This window comes from Photinus pyralis, unplaced genomic scaffold (genome assembly GCF_008802855.1).
Source record: "Photinus pyralis isolate 1611_PpyrPB1 unplaced genomic scaffold, Ppyr1.3 Ppyr1.4_LG4, whole genome shotgun sequence".
Taxonomy (NCBI): Eukaryota; Metazoa; Arthropoda; class Insecta; order Coleoptera; family Lampyridae; genus Photinus; species Photinus pyralis.
In genome coordinates, this window is record NW_022170511.1 from 10,414,491 (window position 1) to 10,438,123 (window position 23,633).

A 23,633-nucleotide genomic window follows, 5' to 3' on the forward strand; every position below is an offset into this window, starting at 1 on the left:
GTATTTATTTATTTTACAGTTTGATTTGTGTGAAAAAGTTCGACTTTCCCCTCGCTGTATTAAGGCTAGAAGTGCTTTGTTTAAAGTAAATTAGTTCAAAACGTTAACGCTAATCCGTTAAGATGATCGCTCTCTCGCTCAAAGTCGTTCTTAACAAGCTTAAAATTTTCTCAGTCTTTATGGACCAAGCGAGAAACAGAACGCAGAACTCGTTTTGGGTATCGTAAAACATGCATTAAACGAAATGAAGAAAGTTTACTACCGTAACGTTATTTTGTATACAATAAGTAGCCTTACTTCTGTTTGATTGTGTACGTGATGAGTTTTTTTCTTTATAGCAAATTGTAAAAGAGAGTATAATTTCATATTTAATTGATAGTAGATGTTAAGATGTAATAGATGCAATTATTCCACTCTACTCGATTAAGATTATTAGTTCAGTTCATAGGGCAGTAACGAAAAGGGGTTGAATTAGTTTTATTTTTTTATATATTCCATTTTTATGAGATTTTGGTAGTTAGTGGGTGATGTTTCAAATGATGATTTAAATAAAGGGTTTAGAGTTAGATGTATTAGGGTAGCGCGGTGTTTAAGCCATTGAGTATACGGAGTGGCTCCATTAGAGGGCTGTTCATTAAGGGATTTTGTTATTTTCAAATTTTTAAAGTCATGTGATTTTTAATGTATTTGGCAATTTATAGTTTGTGAGCCAATAGTTACCGGATGCGTCGTGATCAGCTAGTGGAATGGGAAAAGTTACTGGCGACAGTTTGACGGCGGATAACACAATCTTAATGTTTTTTACGTACCCAAAACAGCTGATTCAGAATTACTCATAGTGATGCCATGGCGGGGCGGCGCCAGAAGCATGAACTCATCGATTTTGAAATCGTTTTGATCGATAGCCTTTACATGTTAAGTGAGCGACTGGGTGCTGACACAAACAAAAAAAACATTGACCCTTAAAACATGTAATTTGAAAATTACGAAGGCCTCAATAAAAATCCGTAAATTCCAATCAAATCACTACTCAAATTTTGAATTGAAATTAACACTCAGATTAAAAGAAATTTGTAAAATCAAACAGAAAATTAAACTTTACCTGGATCTCAAATCGAGATTCAAATTGACACACAATTGATTAATAAACTCCTAAATCGGATCGTAAAAAGCGGCAGAGCATCTCGGTTTGACCCTACGGGGTCATTGGATTTGCCCCATTTTCAATAGGCTTGTTTCATGTGCCATATAGGTCAACTAGGTTCAAGCGTTCACCAGAGACAGAGAGAATTTTTTGACACTCGCGGTCATTCGGAAATACGACTTTTAATACGGCTCATATTCAATAGCACTGATCCTTGAACTCGTAGAAATTGATTGGTGAAGGTATGACATCGCTGTCTCTTTTCCTTCCCGAGGTAGGTGAGGAACAGATGGACGGACAGACTGAGACGGACTAACAAAACCATCACACTTCTTTACACAAATAATAGGCCATGCAGCTTCAAAGAGTTACGACCGAATCTATACAGGGTGGTGACTAGCGTAACGCATCATAGGGATTTCAATGTAAAATTCTTAACCTGCGATTATTGGCTCCCCAAATTATTTTAGAGAAAAAATGTATTAACGTTTTTTGTAGAAAAAAATTGTTTCCGTCAATCAACCGTATTAGTTTTCAATTTTTTGCATAATAAAGACGGAAAATTGGAAAAATAAAAGCCCGACCTTTTTCAAAAATCTGCGATGCCATTTTATAATACAAAAACTACGCCAATATCCGTCATGCCATGGAATGTCTGCTATAAAAACAAAACAAATTCTATCAATAAGTACCTATTATATTTAGAACATCGAATTCAACATAAAGAAAGGCCAAATTACTAAAAACGGTTTCCTAATATAACAATTTACAATAAATGTTCGAATAAGTCACCATTAACTGCAAGACAGTATCCAAGTCGATCATAAAATCCATTTCGAACTGCTGTTAATTGATAACTGGATATCTTTTTGTTTTAGAAAATTCCATGGCATCGCAGATTATTGAAAAAGATGCGGGTTTTATTTTTCCAATTTTCCGTCTTATATGAAAAAAATTGAAAAACAATAGGTACGGTTGATTGACGTAAAAAAATTTTTTTACACAAAACTGTAATACATTTTTGCTCTAAAATAATTTGGGGAGCCAATAATCACATGTTATGAATTTTACATTGAAATCCCTATGATGCGTTACACAAGTCACCACCCTGTATATCTTAAATCGTTTAGTAATAATAATACCCATTCAAAGCCAAAGGTATTGCGGGCGATACTGCATGCACACATTTCAAGGCTTATTATTCCTAAACGGTTTGTTCGTTTACACATTCGTCTTGACATATTGAATATGCAATATAGCTAGCATGTATATATGATATTTTGAAGAATGTGCATACATAAATCAAAAATTAGCTTTGAACTTCCATGAACCAATACAAGCAACCATAATTATCGTTTTCCAAATTTCCAGACAAATTTTAAATACGTCCATGAAAGTAAACGCGGAATGGCATTTTTGCTTTTCTGTTTTCTACGTAGATCCCAGGCTTTATTATCCAAAGATAAATGCAAAAATAATTAATTAATATTTAATTTATCTAACAAATTATTTCATTTTCATTAATTAACCTTAATAAGCTATTCGTATATTCTTATACTTTATATATCGTTTATATGAATAAATAACCTTTCACAATGTTCAAACTAAAAACGTTACAATCAATAGTTTTTCTTATCCCACCCTTAATTGGCGTCACTATTATTCTCGATAGAGTAGTAAACCTTATCGGAAGTAATCGAATTTAGTAAAAAAGGTAAGAGTTAAACTTATCTGATAGGTATTTGAATACATTTGTTTTCATGGAAATTAACTGTTAATCAGGTAGATTTAGCGGCAACATGAACGACTGGTTTTCAAGAGAATAAAGTGTACCTACTATTTTCATTCTACCTTCTACCTTTGGCAGTATAGTTGAGCTTGAGGTCCCGTTAAGTGCATACTTCAGACGTTTTAATGTCGATGTTTCATAAGTTCTGGAATTACTTATACAGTACGTGACATTTTAAGAGTATCATAAAAGGTTTCTACGAAAGTATAAAGTGATTATTACCCTTATCGTAGTTCATATACCTATGTAATTATGTTTTTTCACTACTAGCGTCTGATGACATGATTATTAACCTTTTTTCCACTTGTAAAGTAGGTTTTCTCGGCATTTGTTCAAAGTGGTTAATAATTTTTTATTATTAACTAGTAGTCAATAATGAGAACTGTCACACTGTCACTTTTAGAAAACACAACCCGAAATTTCGCTCAATGAACGTTTAGACAAGTTCTCTAAAACGAATAATTGCCACCATTCGCAATTTCCAGAGAAATTACATACCTAAAATTATCACATTTTGAAAAAATTCGAACGAAATTACTCTTTGAAAAATCTCAATGACAGAACAAAATACGGCCTGTTTGACTTGTACTTCCACGTACTTGATTGACATGTTAAATTAAGAAACAAACAATTCTGTCCAACCGTTAACTCTCTTATCAATATAATATGTTAATTTAGAGGATTTCAAATGCTAGTAGTGAAAAAAATAGTATATATACCACGGTAGAGAAGTCTATTATTGCCTTCGCACCTTACACCCCTCGGCGCAAGCGCCTCGAGATGTAATCTTGGTGCTCAGGCAATAATAGTGGACTTCTCTACCTTGATATATAATGTACTATTATACCTATAGCTGAAATAATGCAGTCATACTTTCATCATCGAATCTATTGGTTTATTTTAGAATTGCAGGCACTTAATAAACCCAGGATTTTTTCATTTGTTTTTATTATATATGTGCAGAAATTGTTTTTTGTGACTATTTGGCGAATATGCGATATGTTAAAATCCCCTGCAGAACGGCTACTGTATTTCTGCTCATATACCTGGATTTTAAAAGTGCCGATATGAGCTTTACACTGTCAAAAATAATTCGAGAGATGAGCTCGAACCATCTGGTTGGGAGGCCGCTTTATTCAAAATACACATGTGCCAAATTTCGGTGCATGGGCCCACAGACGGATTTTTTTTCTTTTAGTTGCATTTATTTGTGCCCTTCTCCTAGTAATTAAGAACAGGTATCCATCTCAGATTCATCAGTCACGAGAACGATCTATGTCGCTGCAGGTGGGGAATCTACGACTAAAAACGTAAGTATGGAGAATAAAATCTCGAAAAAATCAGAGTTAAGACTAATTTCAAACAACGAAAAACTATAGGACAAAGGTGGATGATTTGTCAAAAGACGAGGGACGCATCCTCACGACAGTTGACTAAATCCTGGGAGAGGCGGCGACGCCAGGCATATGTCAAAGTTCCGAAGTTTCAAGTATTGATTGATTAAATGAACTTTTGATTGTAAATGTGTTCACTTTTGGTCCATGTTAAAACGCATAAATAAAGGGATATTTATTAGAAATTTCGACGTAAGGTTTTGATCTGGCCATATGATTTGTAAAGGCGTTATCGGACAAATGAATTGGCTTTATTTACTAACAACGCCATGTGCTAGATAAGTAAGACAGGCGATATAATAAACGAGGGTGTTAAGCCTGACTCTGGTTACGGTATTTCTTGATTTGACAAGAGCTTTTGTGTTGCACAACATAACCTTAATCCTTTATAACCTCATACCTACACAACCGTAATCAGGTTGTCCTCCAATGGTCTATGTTGGGACCAGTTTTGTTTAGGGTTTTTTATCAACGACCTTATGGACAGTGTCTACAATACGCAGAGGATGCGATCCTTATGAGTTCAACAATCATATCATCTCGAATCTCAACTGTTGGTTTGTATATTCCGCACGAGGGACAAGTTACAAGTTCCAAGGGTGGGACCCTGCAAAAAAAAACTGTTTGGTTTAGAATGTGTGCGATATGAGTAGATTTACTAGTTTCTGATGAGTAGTCACGTGTGCAGAGGTACCTTGTTTTGTTATCCATTTCTTTGTTTTGAAACTTACTTTTAACCTGCTATCATGCTTTGTGCATGTGATGTATATTTATCATGTTTTATTTATCAAGGGTGAATGAAGGGACCAAATTATCTTGCATATTAACAACATTTTATTGACTATTGAAATAACTGATAAAAATGCAAAACTATACGAAATATAATTCATTATAATCTCTTATCTTACGTCATCCCGACTTTTGATTGAGTGCAATTTCCCTACCTAAATCCGAATCAATGACTTGCAATAGAGTCCACTCTATAATAATACCTACAGTAGCGAAAAAGTTTACAAATGACATGAAAAGCATAAAGTACGTACAAACTTGTAAAAACTCGTTCCAATTTGTTATGATTTTCTTATTGTCAAAACTGACTAAAGAATTACACCACTGCCCCACTTGTTTTATAATAACTGTGCGCTTCACTAAGCGTGACCCGTAAATTGTCTTACACTTTATTCCACCAACTCTCGTTTTTCACACATCGGGTTTTATATTCAAAACATTGCTTTGTATTTGATTTACTTCGCCATGAATATGTGTACACTACACAGTCAAAATGAGGTGTGAGTACATCTAATTCGCGAGCAAGAGACCTTCATGTTATATTATTATTACAAATTTACTTGGTGTTAAATTAAGCAAAGCAGAACAAAGCAAGGCCAAGAAAATTAAGACACATTTATCTTACAATTTCTGTATATGGTAACTTCGGCCATAATTAAATCAACATATTCGTTATTGTATTACGATATGATTGAGGTGATTCGAATCGAATACAATTGCATTTAACCATAATAGTAAAGTCGCATTGTCATTTCTCGCCCAACCTTATTCGAAACTTTTAATTGCTAAAAGGAAGTCTTCGTGCATGTCGATTAAAAGCAATAATCTATGACTGCAATGAAAAGGGAACCTTTAGTTAAGAAGACGTCGCCAGCCGCTAATTTGACTAGATTAAAGATACAGCTGTCAGCAATTGTTTTATATTAAATGTGACCGTCGAGGGGTCAACCCTCGGTTTTATTACCACATCTCTTATTTTGTCGTGGACGATGACGTAGTCCGATAGTTTTTCCGTTTTCTATGTAAAAGGTTTGCATCGCACCTTTCTATAGAAGAAAATTCCGAGTAGTTTAGAAAGGTGTTTGGCGACATTGAATGCTAATCTCGCGTAATTATTTATTTCCTACCGTGCCAAGATTAATATTTTATCTAATTTTTCATGCCCGCTTACAAGCGCGCTAAACGTACATTTCTAATGTGTGGGCCGTGACAGAATGCAATTCCTCAAGTGCACAACTAAAAAAATGAAAAACGACTTAAATTAAGTAATTCATTAATTAAGATTACATTTAGGGACAGGTCAAAGAAACAACACAAGGTTATCGCACAGAAGGTTAATGAAAACGACATGCGTTTCAGTACTTACTACTTACGGTGCTATCTGAAATGAAATTGTACACAGATTGCCTATCAGAAATCTACGACTTTTAATTGGTTGGTGGCCTGTGTAGGCTAGAATTTTGTGGATGGTTTACGAGGACTACTAATTTTTTGTGAGTTTCCGTAACGCATTGTGAATAGATTTTTTAACTCGCATCCTCGTTTTAGGTGGTTATAATTATTGAATTGAATGCGATTCAAATAAGACAAAAAATGTTATTTCGTGTTAATCAGGATACAAATGCGTAAAAAAGTAATGTATTAGTTTTGGAGTTTCCCTACAAAAAGTACCGAGCGTCAATTTCTGATTTCATTTTTCTGATAAATTCAATGCAATTTTGACTGAAACATAAACTTGGCTAATTAATACCGTTAAGTTGGGGTGTGAGTACTGAATCGAAATTTTCTGGCACCAAATTATTACCTACTACTCTTTCATACTGATCAATCTCGCTTTTATGCTGCATCGGCAAATGCTTTGAGCACATTCCCATTGCCCTCAGAGAATACCTCGAATCCCCGAACCTTCCCCCTTTCAAGATATTTGTTGCCTGGGAATCACGGCTCCGTTAACTTAGCACCACCATTTCAAATTTTTGACTAAAGACAGATTGCGCTAGAATCTCTATGGCTAGCTCCAGCTAGCGCCACTTTGAGTTCAGCTAGCGCCATTATAGATTTTGCAGAAAAGCCCTTGATTTTCGGGGGGTGCTATGTTAACGCCAGCACCACCATTGCGTCCGATCATTTCCAAAAGCAAGCGCTGTGTTCGTCAGACCTAGCGCCAGCTAGCGCCACAAATTTTAGAGCTAGCGCCACCCCCCAATAGTGAGGGGAGCAATTTTTCCTAGCACCACCATTTTGTCTTTTCATGTAAAATTTTTTATAATACCACCGGTTTGTTTTTTCGTGTTCAATTTTTCTATTTTGCTGACATCTCCCAGATAGAGTCACAATCTTAAGAGTAGGCGCCACACCCAAGTAGTCTGGGACAGTTTTTCCTAGCTTTATGACTTGGCACCACTGAAATATTTTGGATTATTTTTCTAGTAAAACGAGTGGTGTGGTAGCTGAATCTGCGGCAAGTATTAAAATAAGGAAATACAGTTCAATTATTATAGAACAGAACCATATTTTTATACCTTTCGCAGTAGAGACATTGGGACCTTGGTGTAGAGAAGCTCGAAAATTTTGTGGAATACCTGGGAAAACGCATTACCAATATTACCTACTTGGGAACCCCGAGCTACCACTTACTTACGACAAATTTAAGTATTGCCATACAACGTGCAGGTAACGCGGCCAGTCAGTGTCATAGGGACCACGATCCCCATGGAAGAAAATTATCATTTATTAACGAGCTCCTAGCGAGTTTATAATTTTGCGGTGTCTGTTCGTCTGTCCGTCCGTTAGCACGATATCTCGATAACGAATGGAGCGATTACGATAAAATTTTGTAGGTGGATTCTTTACGAGATTCTTTATCAAATTTGTAGATCGGAGTTCGTGAACTGGCAATGTAACCCAAAAAATAAGGAAGGCCCTTTTGACATCTCCGTGAGTTATGAACCGAATTGCATGAAATTCAATATGCGTATAGCGTTAGCCATATAAAACGCAATTCCAAAAATTGAGCCTAATCGAGCAACATTCACAATGCTCTTTTCGCATTTCGACCATTTATAAACCGAATTGCAAACTTTTTTATTTATGAAGGATTTAAATGAAATTTGATACATAACCACTTGGAATAAAAGCAAATATAACGCTAGTTTCAAAATTTGATTTTGCGCATGCGCAGTGCCAACTTTCTTATTTATGGAGGGATTTAAATGAAATTTGACACATAGACACTGAATAAAAGTAAATGTTGGAAAATTAGTAGTTGTGATAAGTTTTTCTTAAATATTTAAAAAACTATACTATTTAGCGCGAAATAAAATAAATAATCTACAGTAAATTGCGAACAAAAATGGCCTCATATATAATCTTGCTAAATTGAACCATTCCAGAGTTACGGAGGGTGTAACAGTAGAAATTTTTCATCTTTTTTTTAGATTCTTTTGGAAAGAATATGAGATTATCACTAAGGAAACTATTTTTTTTGTTAAAACCGGTTAAAACAAATTGAGCTTTAGTGACCGGTGGTATGTTACTGATAAGTCCTTGAAGGAACGATAACCTTACCACCTTCTCAAGGGGGGCCATTTTTTCAAGAGAGTTCCACTATGAGGGACAGTAATTTCTGGGGAGTTGCAGGATGTGTTGTTATTGCTCTCAGGTGTTCGACAATCTTGCATTCCCACTTCATCGGGTTCTTCTTCTCATGCAGCCACCGCTGCACCTGATGGTAAGTTCTAAATGAATGTTCTACCTGGTAGCTGCTGAAGTGGGGAGAAGCGCAGCCAACTTGAACAGTGAATGTATAGGATGCTTTGAAATAGCTTGCAAGTAACAATGGTAACGAAAACAAGCCAGATCTTCAGAGTTCTTTACTTCAAACATGATTTCATTTTTCCAGAAATTCGAAAAAATACGAAAAATGCCTACTTTTACACCTTCCGTAACTCTGGAATCATTGACTTGAGCAAGATTATACACAAGACCATTTTTATTCACAATTTAATGTAGATTATTTTGGATATGGTACTTTTCTCGCCAAACCCCATAGTTTTCTAAATATTTAAGAAAAACACCAAAAACTACTAATTTACCAACTGGTGTAACTTTTTACCAAACAATATGTGGACTGTATAGAACAATTTGCAGTTAATGGGAAACTTTTACTTTTGATGTTTAGGTTAAGCCGTTTTGTCGACTAATTGCACGGTACTATATTCTGAATTTTTAATTTTAAAATTTCCATATTAGGTACTGTTTCTTGTGAAATTTTTCTGTTTTGTGCTCTACTCACTAAACAATTCTTTTTGTAAGTCACAGTATTAATTTCACTACCACAGTATTGCCAGCTAAATCGTTTAGAACACAGCGCAGTGCAAAATTTGAAAATTTCAACGAACGTACCTACTCATAACCTATATAAAGTAGTTAAATCAATCAGCATATTTGTTAATTCTGCTAAAAAAAAAGAAGCAGTTCTTATATACTTTTTTACTTTTTTATATACTTTCCGTAGCTAACTAATTTTTATGGTGCAAATAAGGCATATGTATTTTATATGATTAATACACTCCATTAATATACGACCAATCAGCTAGGTGATTGTTTCAAATTCTAACCAATCAGATGATTTTTTATCTGATTAAACCCTAGGTAGCTTTTTACAGCGATAAAAATGCGTGTAGGAATACGTAAAATGTGTAGTGGTTGTAAAATTTACTGTCTTTTATTAATCTCCCTAAAATACACTCGACCTTGGTCAGGATAATTTTATTTTTAATTCACTCAAATTTTGTTGCCTCCTGGAAAAAGCTCTCGATCAAAAGCATAATATTAATAAAATCGCTCCAGCTGAAACTGTCACGATTTTATCACATTTTTGGTCTCGAGTTTTTTCCGTTGCAACAAAACTTTCGTGTAAAAATAAAATTATCCGATTAAAAATCAAGCTCTTGTGTATTTACTCCCGATAAATTATATACCTATGTACGTCACGTCGACTACTATCTAAAGGTGTTTTTTAACAATACAGATTTACCAACATTCACACAATTGACGCGCCTGTAAACCCTTGACGTGACAAATAACTTACAACTTTTGCGCATTCATAAAGGATTTAAGTAAGTTTGTACCTGCATACCTCACCCTCAGTTTACTTCGAAATGAAGGGTTACAATCTTGCTACTTTATATACAAATTTTAGTATTTTTATTGGAACTTTTTACTTTAAACAGAACGATCAATCCAAAAAGTAAAGGATTTTAAATTGAAATAATTTGATTATTATTTCCGACCTTAAGAGGGACAGATTTGCACATTCGGGTTTAAAAAAGGTAACGAGTTTGACCATCCCAGATGCGGTGTCTGCCCGTTAGCACAATAGTTCGATAACGAATGGTCCGATTACGATGAAATGTTGTAGTTGGATCCTTTATCAAATTTGTAGATCGAAGTTCGTGAATTGGTAATGTATCCCAAAAAATAAGTAAGGCCCTTTTGACATCTGCGTGAGTTTTGAACCGAATGGCATAAAATTCAAAATTCGTATAGCTTAAGCTATATAACACGCAATTCCAAAAATTGAGCCTAATCTATCAACATTCACAGTGCCATTTTCGCATCGACGTGTAAATAAATATAGAAAACGAGCTCCTGGGTATGCCTACAGCATGTGCAAAACCAAATTTTGAACTTGGTGTTAGTTTTGCTTTTATAATAGTGTATATGTATGAAATTTCATTTAATTGCTTCCATAAATAAGAAAATTGGCACCACACATCATGCACAAAACCAAATTTTGAAACTGGCGTTAAATTTGCTTTTATTCCAAGTGGCTATGTATCAAATTTCTTTTAAATGCTTCCATTAATAAGAAAGTTTTCAATCCGGTTTGTAAATGGTCGAGATGCGAAAAGAGCACTGTGAATGTTGATCGATTAGGCTGAACTTTTGGAATTGCGTTTTATATGGCTAAAGCTCTACACATATTGAATTTCATACAATTCGGTTCATAACTCACAGAGATGTCAAAAGTGCCTACTTTATTATTTGGCCTACATTGCCAATTCACGAACTCCGATCTACAAATTTGATAAAGAATCCATCTACAGAATTTCATCGTAAACGGTCAATTCGTTATCGTTATCAAGAGATCGTGGTAACAGACAGACGGACAGACACCGCAAAATTATAAACTCGATAGGATTTATAATTGCGCTAGGTTAACTTGAGCGCTAGGTCTACAAGAACAGAAAACATCAAATTTTTACCCGAAAAGACAAAATGGTGGTGCCCCCTCCCCCCACACTATTGGAGGGTGATGGCAGCTCTAAAATTTGTGGCGCTAGGTCAGCAGAACACAAAACGTCAAAATTTTACCCGAAAAAACAAAATGGTGGTGCTAGGAAAAAATGCCCCCCGCACTATTGGGGGGTGGCGCTAGCTCTAAAATTTGTGGCGCTAGCTCTGACGAACACAGCGCTTGCTTTTGGAAATGATCGGACGCAATGGTGGTGCTAACGTTAATATAGCACCCCCCGAAAGTCAAAGGCTTTTTTGTAAAATCTATAATGGCGCTAGCTGAACTCAAAGTGGCGCTAGCTGGCGCTAGGTCAGCAGAACACAAAACGTCAAAATTTTACATGAAAAGACAAAATGGTGGTGCTAGGAAAAATTGCTCCCCTCACTATTGGGGGGTGGCGCTAGCTCTAAAATTTGTGGCGCTAGCTGGCGCTAGGTCTGACGAACACAGCGCTTGCTTTTGGAAATGATCGGACGCAATGGTGGTGCTAGCGTTAACATAGCACCCCCCGAAAATCAAGGGCTTTTCTGCAAAATCTATAATGGCGCTAGTTGAACTCAAAGTGGCGCTAGCTGGAGCTAGCCATAGAGATTCTAGCGCAATCTGTCTTTAGTCAAAAATTTGAAATGGTGGTGCTAAGTTAACGGAGCCGGGAATCACTTCAGTCGTACCTTCAACATCAACTGGAAGGCTAATTTCTGCCACACTGACTTGCAGTTCATCCTTCCTAAGAAAACTCCAAAATGGACAACACAATAATTTACAGAATACTGGCACAAAAACTCATGCACACAAAAACAGGGCCTCAGACGTTAGGTGGCCAAACTTTTTACAACAAGAGCCATTTCTTTTTGTATGAAATTTGCTAGAGCCACACTTCCCATGATTGAGAAGAGGGCGGGGAGGGGTCTGGGTTTAACAAATGATTTATTTATCATTCTTTGTGGTTAGGTTGGAATAGCACTTTCAGGTGCTGATTTGGTAATTGCGACCGTTTTAACACAATTTATAGTCGAGTACAACGCTTCAACATCATAACCTGATCCACACATCGACTATTAACTCCAGATCCACGAGCTCTGTTTCTTTTAATATGTTTTTTGAAAGTGGAAAACTGTTTCGGTAATTTGATTTTTATGAAATTGGGGATTTCATGTTTTTTAGCATTATAGAGGAACTGTAGATGGTGTGTGTTTTTGTGTTTTGGAAAACTGTTGTTAATTAGGTACATCAACTTCTAATGGATTTCATAGAAAAGCAATGGCGGGTCCAATTGTTTTGTGAGTGAGCCGCAGTCTTTGGCCACCGTTGTACTATATCTAAGTAAACGAAACAAGTTAAAGAAGTAATTGTAAACGATTTACAAAAAACACATTTTCACTTGGCACTTGCATTCATTTTGCATCTGTAAGATGCAACTTCTGTTAAAATCGTAAAAATCCGGCCACAAATGTGAAAGATAGCGTTGCATATGTGCAACCCATTTTGACGTGCTACTTTAATTTCAGTTTATAAGAAGAATTTCATTTCAATGCTTTCTTAAATAAGAAAGTTGAGAATTTCATTTCAATGCTTTCTTAAATAAGAAAGTTGGCACTGCGCATGCGCAAAACGAAATTTTGAAACTGGCGGTTGATTTTCCTTTATTCCAAGTGCCTATGTATCAAATTTCATTTAAATACCTACTTTTATAAATAAAAAAGTTTGCAATTCGGTTTATAAATGGTCGAGATGAGAAAAAGGCACCTGTGAATTTTGAATCCATTCGACTCAACTTTTGGCATTGCGTATTATATGGCTGAAGCTATGCCCATACTGAATTTCATGCAATTCAGTTCATAACTAACGGAGAGCGATCGGACATTTCTAAACCAAGTTATCGGTCACACGGACAAATAAAGGGACAAACAGACAAAGGGACAGACCAACAGACAGACGATGACAGCAATACAAAATTATGAACGATCTCTAGGATCGTGAATAAACGGCAAAAGTGTAAAATTATGGAACATGTAAAAAACGGTTTTTTGGTTTTTTTACAATAACTTTTTTAGCAATAAACGCAAAGAAATTCCTTCTTTGGTGCAAGCCTCGACACCATAACGAACCAAATAGCGAAAAAAGTAGAACAATAGCTCCTAAGATAAACAACTAGTAGCGTCTCAAAGAACGAGCGGACGGACGGACGGATAAAGTGGCCACAATATCGCATTTTTTAAATTTTTGTGGAAATGCACTAAAAAAGGTCCCCTACAATTATCCCAAAAATACAAGAGTAATTATCTCAAAAAGAAAATTTCAAAATGAACAACACAAATAATAATCTACAAAACTCGGGCACCAAAAAAAAACTCTGGCACAAAAACTCATAGACATCAAACCAGGGCCCTACGTTGGGCGCTAAAATCTTCAACGCCAACTTGGATAATAGCCGAAGCAGAATAAAACTACTTTGTTAAATCTTGCATTTAATTGTTATTACCTAGTTAAATAAATGGTTGTTTAATTTTACCAAAAATTAAAACCCTCTTAGATGTTGCAACACTAATGGGTAGGTATATCTGTAGTCCTACATGCTGAATCCAACAAAACACAATAACTATTTGTGTATTAAGAGCGCAAAATGATATATTGTCGATTGAAAGAGACAGTTGACGCGCGACGAAGGAGCGCGGCAATCTTGAAATCGACAATCAATTTGCGCTCGAATTACACACAAGATTTTTTCTACAATCGAGCAGTTCACATATTTCCAGAAATTTAAATTTTTCACTCAAATCATCATAATCTTATACCCAAATGAAAGATGTCATTTACTCGTTGTCATTGGATACTCTGAGCAATGCATATTTGATTTATAGTTAATAATTGGGAGAGCGAGCGTTTTTTTCTATTTTGTCGCTTATAAGCGACAAAGTGACATTCCTCGAAAAAGATGACGTTTGCGTTGTCAAATACGAGCGCAAATGCCTACTTTGGATATCGATTGTAGAAAAATGTGTATAAATACATCGTAAACCCGATATCATAGAAAAGTTAAAATCATATCTAATTCTAGCACGCACAATTGTTATAAAAAAGAAACCCATTGAATACTGATTAAACTTCTAGTAAGCATCCACTGGAACCCCACCCAAAGCAATGTAAGTAAACTGCACGTAAAATACGTACAACTTGATTTTTCTGTGGCTGGTTATTCATGATCAAATTTGGTACGTTATTAAATTGGCATGATTTTACATTACTAATTGCACAACAAACTCCAAATAATCAACGAAAAAAGGCGAATACACATTTCTCAAAACGTAAATGGAAACAAGTTAAAAAGTAATCGTAAACGATTTACATAAAGCGCATTTCCACTTGCATTCATTTCCCATTTGTAAGGTGCAACTTCTGTTAAAATCGTAAAAATCCGCCCACAAATATGAAAGATATTTGCACATGGGCAATCCATTGTTGACGTGCTACTTCAATTTCAGTTTATGAGAAGAATTTCATTTCAATGCTTTTCTAAATAAGAAAGTTGGAACTGCGCATGCGCAAACCCTTTAAAACTAATTTACTATAACTAACTAATAAACTAAGATTTTCCTTTGTTCCAAGCGCCTAAGTATCAAATTTCACTTAAATAGTTCCATAGATAAAAAAGTTGGCACGGCGCATGCGCAAAATAAAATTTTGAAATGATTTTCCTTTATCCCAAGTGCCTATGTAAATAAAAAAGTTGGCACTGCGCATGCGTGAAATTGGCGTTTGATTTTCCTTTATTCCAAGTGCCTGTATATCATTCAAATACAAGTTTGCAATTCGGTTTATAAATGGTCGAGATCAATCGATTCGATCCAACTTTTGGCATTGCGTATTATATGGCTAAATCTATGCCCATATTGAATTTCATGCAATTCAGTTCATAACTAAAGATGTCACTCGTTCACACGGACAGATAGATGCAGGCGACAGATAGCCAAAATTATTCTCTAGGAAATGATTTTCCTTTATCCCAAGTGCCTATGTATCAAATTTCGTAAATTCTTCCATAAATAATGAAAAGTTGGCACTGCGCATGCGCGAAAAGTTAAAAGAAATAACTACATGTGGCCCTTCTACATCTTCATGCCTGGTGCTATTTTGTTCTGGAAAATGTTTTAAAATAAAATGTTGATAATAGATTCAATATACCTCTGCATTACTTGTTTTATTCATCCAACAAATCTGCTAACGTATAACTTTTAGCTGACTGCAAAGCAAAAAATATGCGGACGTTTTATACCAAATGTGGATCTTTCGTGTTTATATAACCGCCGACAAAGGACTGATTATGTAACTCGAGGAAAAAAAATGTGGAAAAATCCTAGTTGTAAAAAAGTCAAGGTTAACCTAGTGTTGTCTTAACGAAAAACTCAATTATAATTATATCTGCAAAAACGAATTCCTCCACGCTCAGAATTTCAGCGATGGCTCGGATTGAACGAATGTGGAAAGTGAAAATCGTTGTTTTAAAAGCGATTACGTATACGTCTTGTCTACCTGCTTCAAATGACCAAGACAGTAGTAGCTTGAGGGAATAATAAACCACAACGAAGCCTGCATATAAATACATAAAGATCGAACATCGACTACATACAGATTAATCTAAACAGATTTGTGTCTTTTTTACAGAAACTCCTAAAAGTTGTTGTTCCGGATGCCATTTCTTTTTAATCGTCAACAAAAAGTACCTAAAAAGTCAATGCGGAGAACCAGTTCCACAACCCTCTCGGCGAGTCCGCTTCTTTTTGTTTGTTTATCTTGAAACTCCATACCTACCTATATAACCTATACCCAGTTTAGCGAGATTTTAAATCTCGAGATACATTTTTCACGTTACAAGATATCATTATGTAAGTAACATCCTTCGTAAAAGTTGTTTTGGATCGTTTTTTAAATATTTTCGAATTTTTGTATACATACCTAACCTACCTTTTTACTTAAAAGTAGCCCCTCGTCCTATTATATTTTTATTAAACATCTTTTAACATTCTAGTTCACCTTACGTAAGAGAGTGTGAATACAAAATGGTGTATCATTATGGGTTCCGCTTACTAATAACCAAATACGTTTATGGGATATATTATGTGAATATAAAAAATTGGAATAAATAACCGCTCCTTATTATTTAATTACAAACGCCCCATGTACAATAAGGCTTTTATTCATTTGAGCGATTCTAAAGATTTTGCTGGCTTTCTTGGAGTACCCGGTAACACGTATGCAATTCCTGTAACTGGCCAATACATCAATATTTGACAGCAAAACATCTGAAAAGAAAGTCCATGCCCACAGGTAATTAACCTTAACATTAAACCTAACGCTAAACAATTTTAGGTATTTTAAACGTGAAATGTTTTTCTAGGTGATTGCAACATTTTTTGTTTATATACAAGGCATTTCCATGTAATATGTCTTCAGTTGCAATATCTTCTGAACACCTCAAATTCCCTAATTATTTATATGCCAACTTGTCATGAGCGATTCGCACAGATTTCTTAATCCAGCCCGAGTCAACCTTTACCCGATTGCGTTTTGAAAGTATACTATTATTGTTAATGACTTGCAAACGCATTTGTAACAATTTACTCAATGTAATATAGATATTGTAAAAAATATGTAATACAAGTAGAAGTCATGTTTCTACAATCGATATCAATCAATCAATTAAAATAATTAATAGAGATTGTTTTTGGAGGTAACATATTCTCGGGACTATTAACCAGAGAGTTCAAATATTGTTTTTAACTATGTTGTAATACAACAAAAATCTCTCTCTTCCATGGATGGGGGTAAGCTGCTGCATGTAGTGTTTTGAGGCGGTGAAGTGGTTGAGTGATGTGAATACTGGAATATGTGCTATTGGTCGGATGTGGATGGTGGTTGAGTAGTGGACATGGTGTATAGTAGACTATACACCATGGTAGTGGGACTATAGCGGTTGCGGTGCATCTTGGCGGTTGTATGAATAAGCAGAGAAGGCTATTTTTTTTGGTGGATGCTGCAACCTGAGATCAGTTCTGTTTTACTTATAAAGGATGTAGCAACGGGATGGTTTGTTTGCTGTATGGTTAGGTAGCATGGATGTCAATGATTGTTTTTGGAGGTAACATATTCTCGGGACTATTAACCAGAGAGTTCAAATATTGTTTTTAACTATGTTGTAATACAACAAAAATCTCTCTCTTCCATGGATGGGGGTAAGCTGCTGCATGTAGTGTTTTGAGGCGGTGAAGTGGTTGAGTGATGTGAATACTGGAATATGTGCTATTGGTCGGATGTGGATGGTGGTTGAGTAGTGGACATGGTGTATAGTAGACTATACACCATGGTAGTGGGACTATAGCGGTTGCGGTGCATCTTGGCGGTTGTATGAATAAGCAGAGAAGGCTATTTTTTTTGGTGGATGCTGCAACCTGAGATCAGTTCTGTTTTACTTATAAAGGATGTAGCAACGGGATGGTTTGTTTGCTGTATGGTTAGGTAGCATGGATGTCAATGACTCTTCTACGATGCGAGGGAGTGTACATACGTGGAGGAGGTTTAGGGTGCAGTACAATCGACCTGTATAGTTTCATTCTGAAATTGACAATTTGTTGATTTTCCTCCGTATCTCTTAAACGAGCTAAAATGTTCCAATGCTACCATTTTAAGCTTGACCCAAATAAAGCTTAAGGGTGTTGAAAATGTCTCTTTATCAAAAGGAGTTTGATGTCTCCATTTATTTAGTAATTGCCCGTGAAGTGAGAAAGTTTGTTACCCACCAATTCGTGAAGGTGCTACAATAATTGCCGCAATGATTAATGAATCAAAGCCTCAAATGGGTGTAAAGATTAGTATCATATAAATGACCATTGTTTAGTATATGATTAATGTCACGTTTTTTATATTTTTCTTATAATTAGCTAAACAGTTTAGGTCGAGGATAACGCTATTTAAAATCGTACACAATAAGCAAGATGCAGTTTTAATTACGTTTGAATATTATATTGATGTTATCTATTTTTAGTAAGGAAATATTAACAGGCATGTTGCATTATACTAGTTAATTTATTCAGACATTATACAAAAAAATTCCGTCTACAATAATGTGAAAACGAGTTAATGTTGTGTATTTAAAATTCAGATTGTTAAAATAAATTATATTTTTCTTCTCTTAAATTTTTAGGCTTAGAAAGTAAGTTTTGTTTGCTTAATACAATTAAATGTAATGATTCTGGTACATATGCAAATTAGTTCCTTGTGTAAGTATTTTTGTAGACTACGCAGTGTGCGTATTACACACATTTTGGAAATCGCAGCCCGCGAAAGAGAAGAATGGAGGATATCTGAATTGGCAGCTAAAGTTAAGCTTAAGAATACCCTTCGCCTTCGCCGCGTGCTCAGACCAGTTCAGTACCTCCTCTATACAAGACAAATACCGCTGTACAAGTGCACAGGGTGACCACATAATACGGAGCAGGCCTTAAAACTACAAGTGATAACCTCGCAGTCTCGATATCTTTTTTTGAGATAGACTCGATGCTGAAAACCAAACTGGTGTACTGAGTGTCTTTTGTATTTTAGTTACGGGCAAGAGTTACATTTTCCGATTTTTAGATGAAGCCTATAACTGTAGCTAAAGATGCCTTTGACTATAAAGAGCTTTTTTCTCTTTTCAAAAATATATCATAAGTGTTGTCAATTCTTCATTTTTTAGCCCATATACTGTAGAAAATGGGCACTTAACACTTCCGTTACTATTCTCGGCCAATGAGATGGAGCACCATTTTGTTGAAACGTTATATTTTTTCTTTCTATTAAGGGAAGATCATCCAGAAGGTCTTCAACAACGAACCGGTTGATGATACAGGGTCCGGCAGTGAAACGGGGATATTAAAAAAAATCTCAAAGTCTTAATAATTAATATTTATTAAACTTTTTTACAAAAATGTAATCTAAATTAGTGGAAATTAGTGGATATATGAAAATCTTCATTTTTTGAAAATATACATCAGTAAGATGGCGTCTTTCGTTTCGAACACATTCTTGAAGTCTTTTGGTGAAGGATCCCATGACTCTGCGTAGCATATCCAATGGAATGTTGTTGATCTCCTGTTGGATTCGCTCCTTCAGTTAGTCCCTAGTTCTGGATGGGTTTTTCTGCATTAACGTTTGATGCAGAACATGACGCGTCGAAGCGATATACTGAAACGTAAATTACCGCCCCGAGGAGTGCCAAGAAAAAGAATGAGTTAGGTTAGGTGAAGCAATATGGAACAGTTACCTATTATAAAATTTGTGACGAGACCCGCGTTAAGCAGCGATGTTGGTAGAAATTCTAGCCAATGGTGGCTAAAAAACATTATACAACGCTAAGTTGCTAAGAGATGACTGCTTAACGCGGTGCGCCTTATTATACGTAAGTTATGAGATGACAAATTGGAGCAGTTTAGTGAAGAGTTACCAGGTTGGAAGTTCAAGGCCATTTGAACTACTGCGCATTAACCAACTGAATGCCACTGAAGGCCAAACGATGGTGTTCTTACCTGAGCTAAATCAATGACATTGAAGGTCAAACTTGAAGGTGAAATAGAAAGCAAAATAATTATTTTTTGTATCGTATGTGTGGCACTCCCTAGGTACAGACTTGTGACTTGACGACGCATGGTAGTCAGGAGATGTTCTGGTACCACTAAAAACTGGTAAGTTGTGGGATTCGAACTCACAACCTGTGTGGTTAGAGTCCGAGTTTTAAACCGTTACAAACTGATTACAGAATTGAATTGAAGGTGAAACAGAGGACAGAATTAAGGGTGAAATAGAGGGCAGATTTGAAGGTGAAATAAAGCTCAGAATTAAAAGTGAAATAGAGGGCGCACAAAACAATTTATAGCCAATTCAAAAAAACAACTGAAGATCAAACGGTTGGTTCTTACTTACCACTAAAACTAAAGCAAAATTTAGGTCAAAATGTAATTCGATTGCGTGACCGATTTTGTGGAGAGGAATAGGATTTATATAAGGCCGTGACACTCTGTTAAAGAATTCTACCGGAGCGAACTATTTTAGGCGCAAATTTTCCGAGAGCGAATTGTTCATGGAACGAATTGTCCGGGGATGAATTGCGCGAAGAGCGCATTGTTCCAGTGCGAATTGTCAAGAGCGAATTGTCCGCACACCAGTTTAATTGTTTTTTTAAAATAACTTCTAAACAGCTTTAAGTAAATCCAAAAATCCTCCGTAGCCGGTTCCTGTAGAATTTTGCTTTGTAGACTATGCATTGTAAAAAAGAATTTGGAAATTTCTATAAACAGCCGAGTTTGTACTGTATAAGTAAGGCCGATCCTGGACCACTTTGACCTTGAGGTTTGCGCGTGCGCCAAGTTCTGGAGTCAACGGAGACAGCCGACAGGTCTATTTATCAGAAACAGGTCGGTTAAACCAACATGATTCTGTTAACCGAACTTATTTCTACTGAACAGAGCTGTTTCTATGGAATACACCTGATTTTAATTAATGCACTTGTTTCTGCTTAACTGGGATGTTTCTGATAAGCTGACCTTAATGCGCAGATCTTAAGGTCAAAGTGGTCCAGGATCGGCCTTGCTTAGTTACTAATTTTTTGTAAACAACTTAACTAACTTCTTCTCAATAAAGCGTCTTAGGAACACGTAAACACATTTCCGATAATAAAGAAGTTAATCTAAAAAATGTTTACCCATAACTCAAAAACAAAGGACTGAAGGCCAGTTTGGTTTTCAACATCGACTTTATTTTAAAAAAAATACATTGAGACTGCGAGGCGAATTTTTGTATATCATTTATAGTTTAAGAGTTAAGTATTCCGTACTAACGACCAACTTTGGACACCCTGTATGTACAACCATAGCGACGGTCTTTTTTATTTTTCAAATGCAATTCCTATGTTTTTTATGAAACTGGAAGAGCAATCAATTGTTTGTACGACAATATTAAATATGCATATGGTTGATATAAAAAAATGGAGAAATTCGTGGTTCAATATTTCGAAAATTTATGAAATCTAGCATGCCATGTGCTGTCAGGAATTCAAGATGCACGGCGTCTGTCCTGTGTGACATGGATCACGGCATGCTAGATTTCATAAATTTTCTAAATATTAAATCACGAATTTCTCCATTTTTTGTATATTATGCAAATTTTTGTTGTACAGAAAATTGATTGCTCTTTTCAAATATCGTAAAAAAACATAGGCATTACATTTGAAAAAAAAAAGTTGCATCGATTTTCGGTTAAATCGGACGTGCTATCGGAAGGTTGAATATGCGATCAGATAGATTTTAATGGCACACATAAAATTATATTTGACAAATAAAAGAGATATTTGAGGTGACCCCCTTATCTAAACGCACTGTATAATGAGAATATTGACATTTCCATACTGCGGGACATTGGTAAATTATTACAGTGATTAAACAAAATTTCGACTACTAGGCCAGTCACCGTAAACACAAAAATTGGGTTAGGTCGAAGAAAATTGCAAGGTTCTGAATTTTTTAGATATTGTTAGGATAGATACCAATAGTGTAAATATAATAATAGTAATAATAATAATAGTTTGCAACCTGTGCTAACTTCGTGGTGCTAAAAAAATCTACTTTTTTCAGTTTTTAGCTAACTTCTAAAAGCAGTCACTCATGACACTTTTAAAGAAGATAAAATTAGCAACAATTTGTGCACAACACCAGCTCTGTACGTGGAGAGATACAATTCAAAAATGGGATATTTTTCCAAAAAGTTAGAAATTTGTAGTAAGCTAGTGTTTCGAACAAAATAACGTCTAAAAACTCATTCTACGAGGAAAGTCCTGAGAGATAAAGTTGTAGAGCTTTGATTTAAGATTTTGTTTAATGTTTCGTTGATCCGTCTTAAAAACACTATAGTGCATGACAAATCAAAGGTTGAAACTGCCCTGCTTGGATCAAAATGTCATTTTTTAATCAAAAAATCTTATTTATTGTCGAATATTGATGCCATTCTTTTGTGTGGGTTAAATTTTTTTTAGGATCTAGAGGTATTTACATACCTTTGAATAGGAAAATGTACCAGGTATTGGATTCATTACAAATATGAAAAAAATTTACATAATTAATTAGATTTGAAACGTGATCACGAGACAAGAATTGAAATTTTATTTTGTGTTTGTATCTTAAATCATAAAAAAAATGTAAATAAAAATAGAGTTGGAACGATATATCATCAATATATTCAAACAGGCCAATTTACATGACTATTTATTTGAGAGTGATCAAACCAGAACATCATCAGGTTTTGATTTTCAGATTATAAGGGGAAATAAAGAACCAAATTTCGCAAGGTAAGAGTCATTAAAAGCTTATTTATTACTGAGCTATCCGTGGATTTTGTTATTTCATTACAAAAAATTAATTGTTACACTAAGTTGCAGTAAAATTTTTATCAGTGCGGTAGAGATTTAAAGTGGGGCTTTCCACTCTTGTAAATTTAACTAAGTCGTTACAGTGGCCCAAATAGTCTCTCCAGAGTCTCTCTAGAAGTCTAGAGGATCAAGAGACAGTTAATACTCCTTGGTGGGAAACTTTTACAAGCTTATAATTACCACTCTAAAAATTAGATTTACATCATTCTGATCTGGTTTGATCACATTGTACTTCGAAATTTCTCCAACAGTTTTTTGAAATAAATCTATTTACACTAGAGTGCCTAGAGCAGGGATGGGGAAATAAATTTGAAAGAGGGTCAGATAAAATAATTACAGCATTTAAGCGGACCAAAGAGGATTGATTATAAGTAAGAAAAAATGAACTTGACAAAATTTATTGTTTCGATGGCCTGGGTGTGACAAATGAAATTATATAAATGTTCATTAATTATAGCGTCGAAATTTGGCTCCAAATTAGTGGGAGAAATTCTCAAAACGCTCTAAAGTGGTTCCTCAAACCATCCTGTTCATCAATTCTTTATTACGAAAGGTATAATTTTCTGTAGAGATATGCTGAATTGTAGTGAACAAGAAATTCTAGATGGTCTTAATAAGTGTAAAGTTATAGATATAGAGGTTAAAAAGCTGAAAAAAAGAATCGATGGGAATCTTGTTGACACACCGAGTATTTTACTCACATTTGATACACCAAATCTGCCGAAAAAAATAAAAGCAGCTTTCTATGTTTTAGAAGTTAGGCCCTA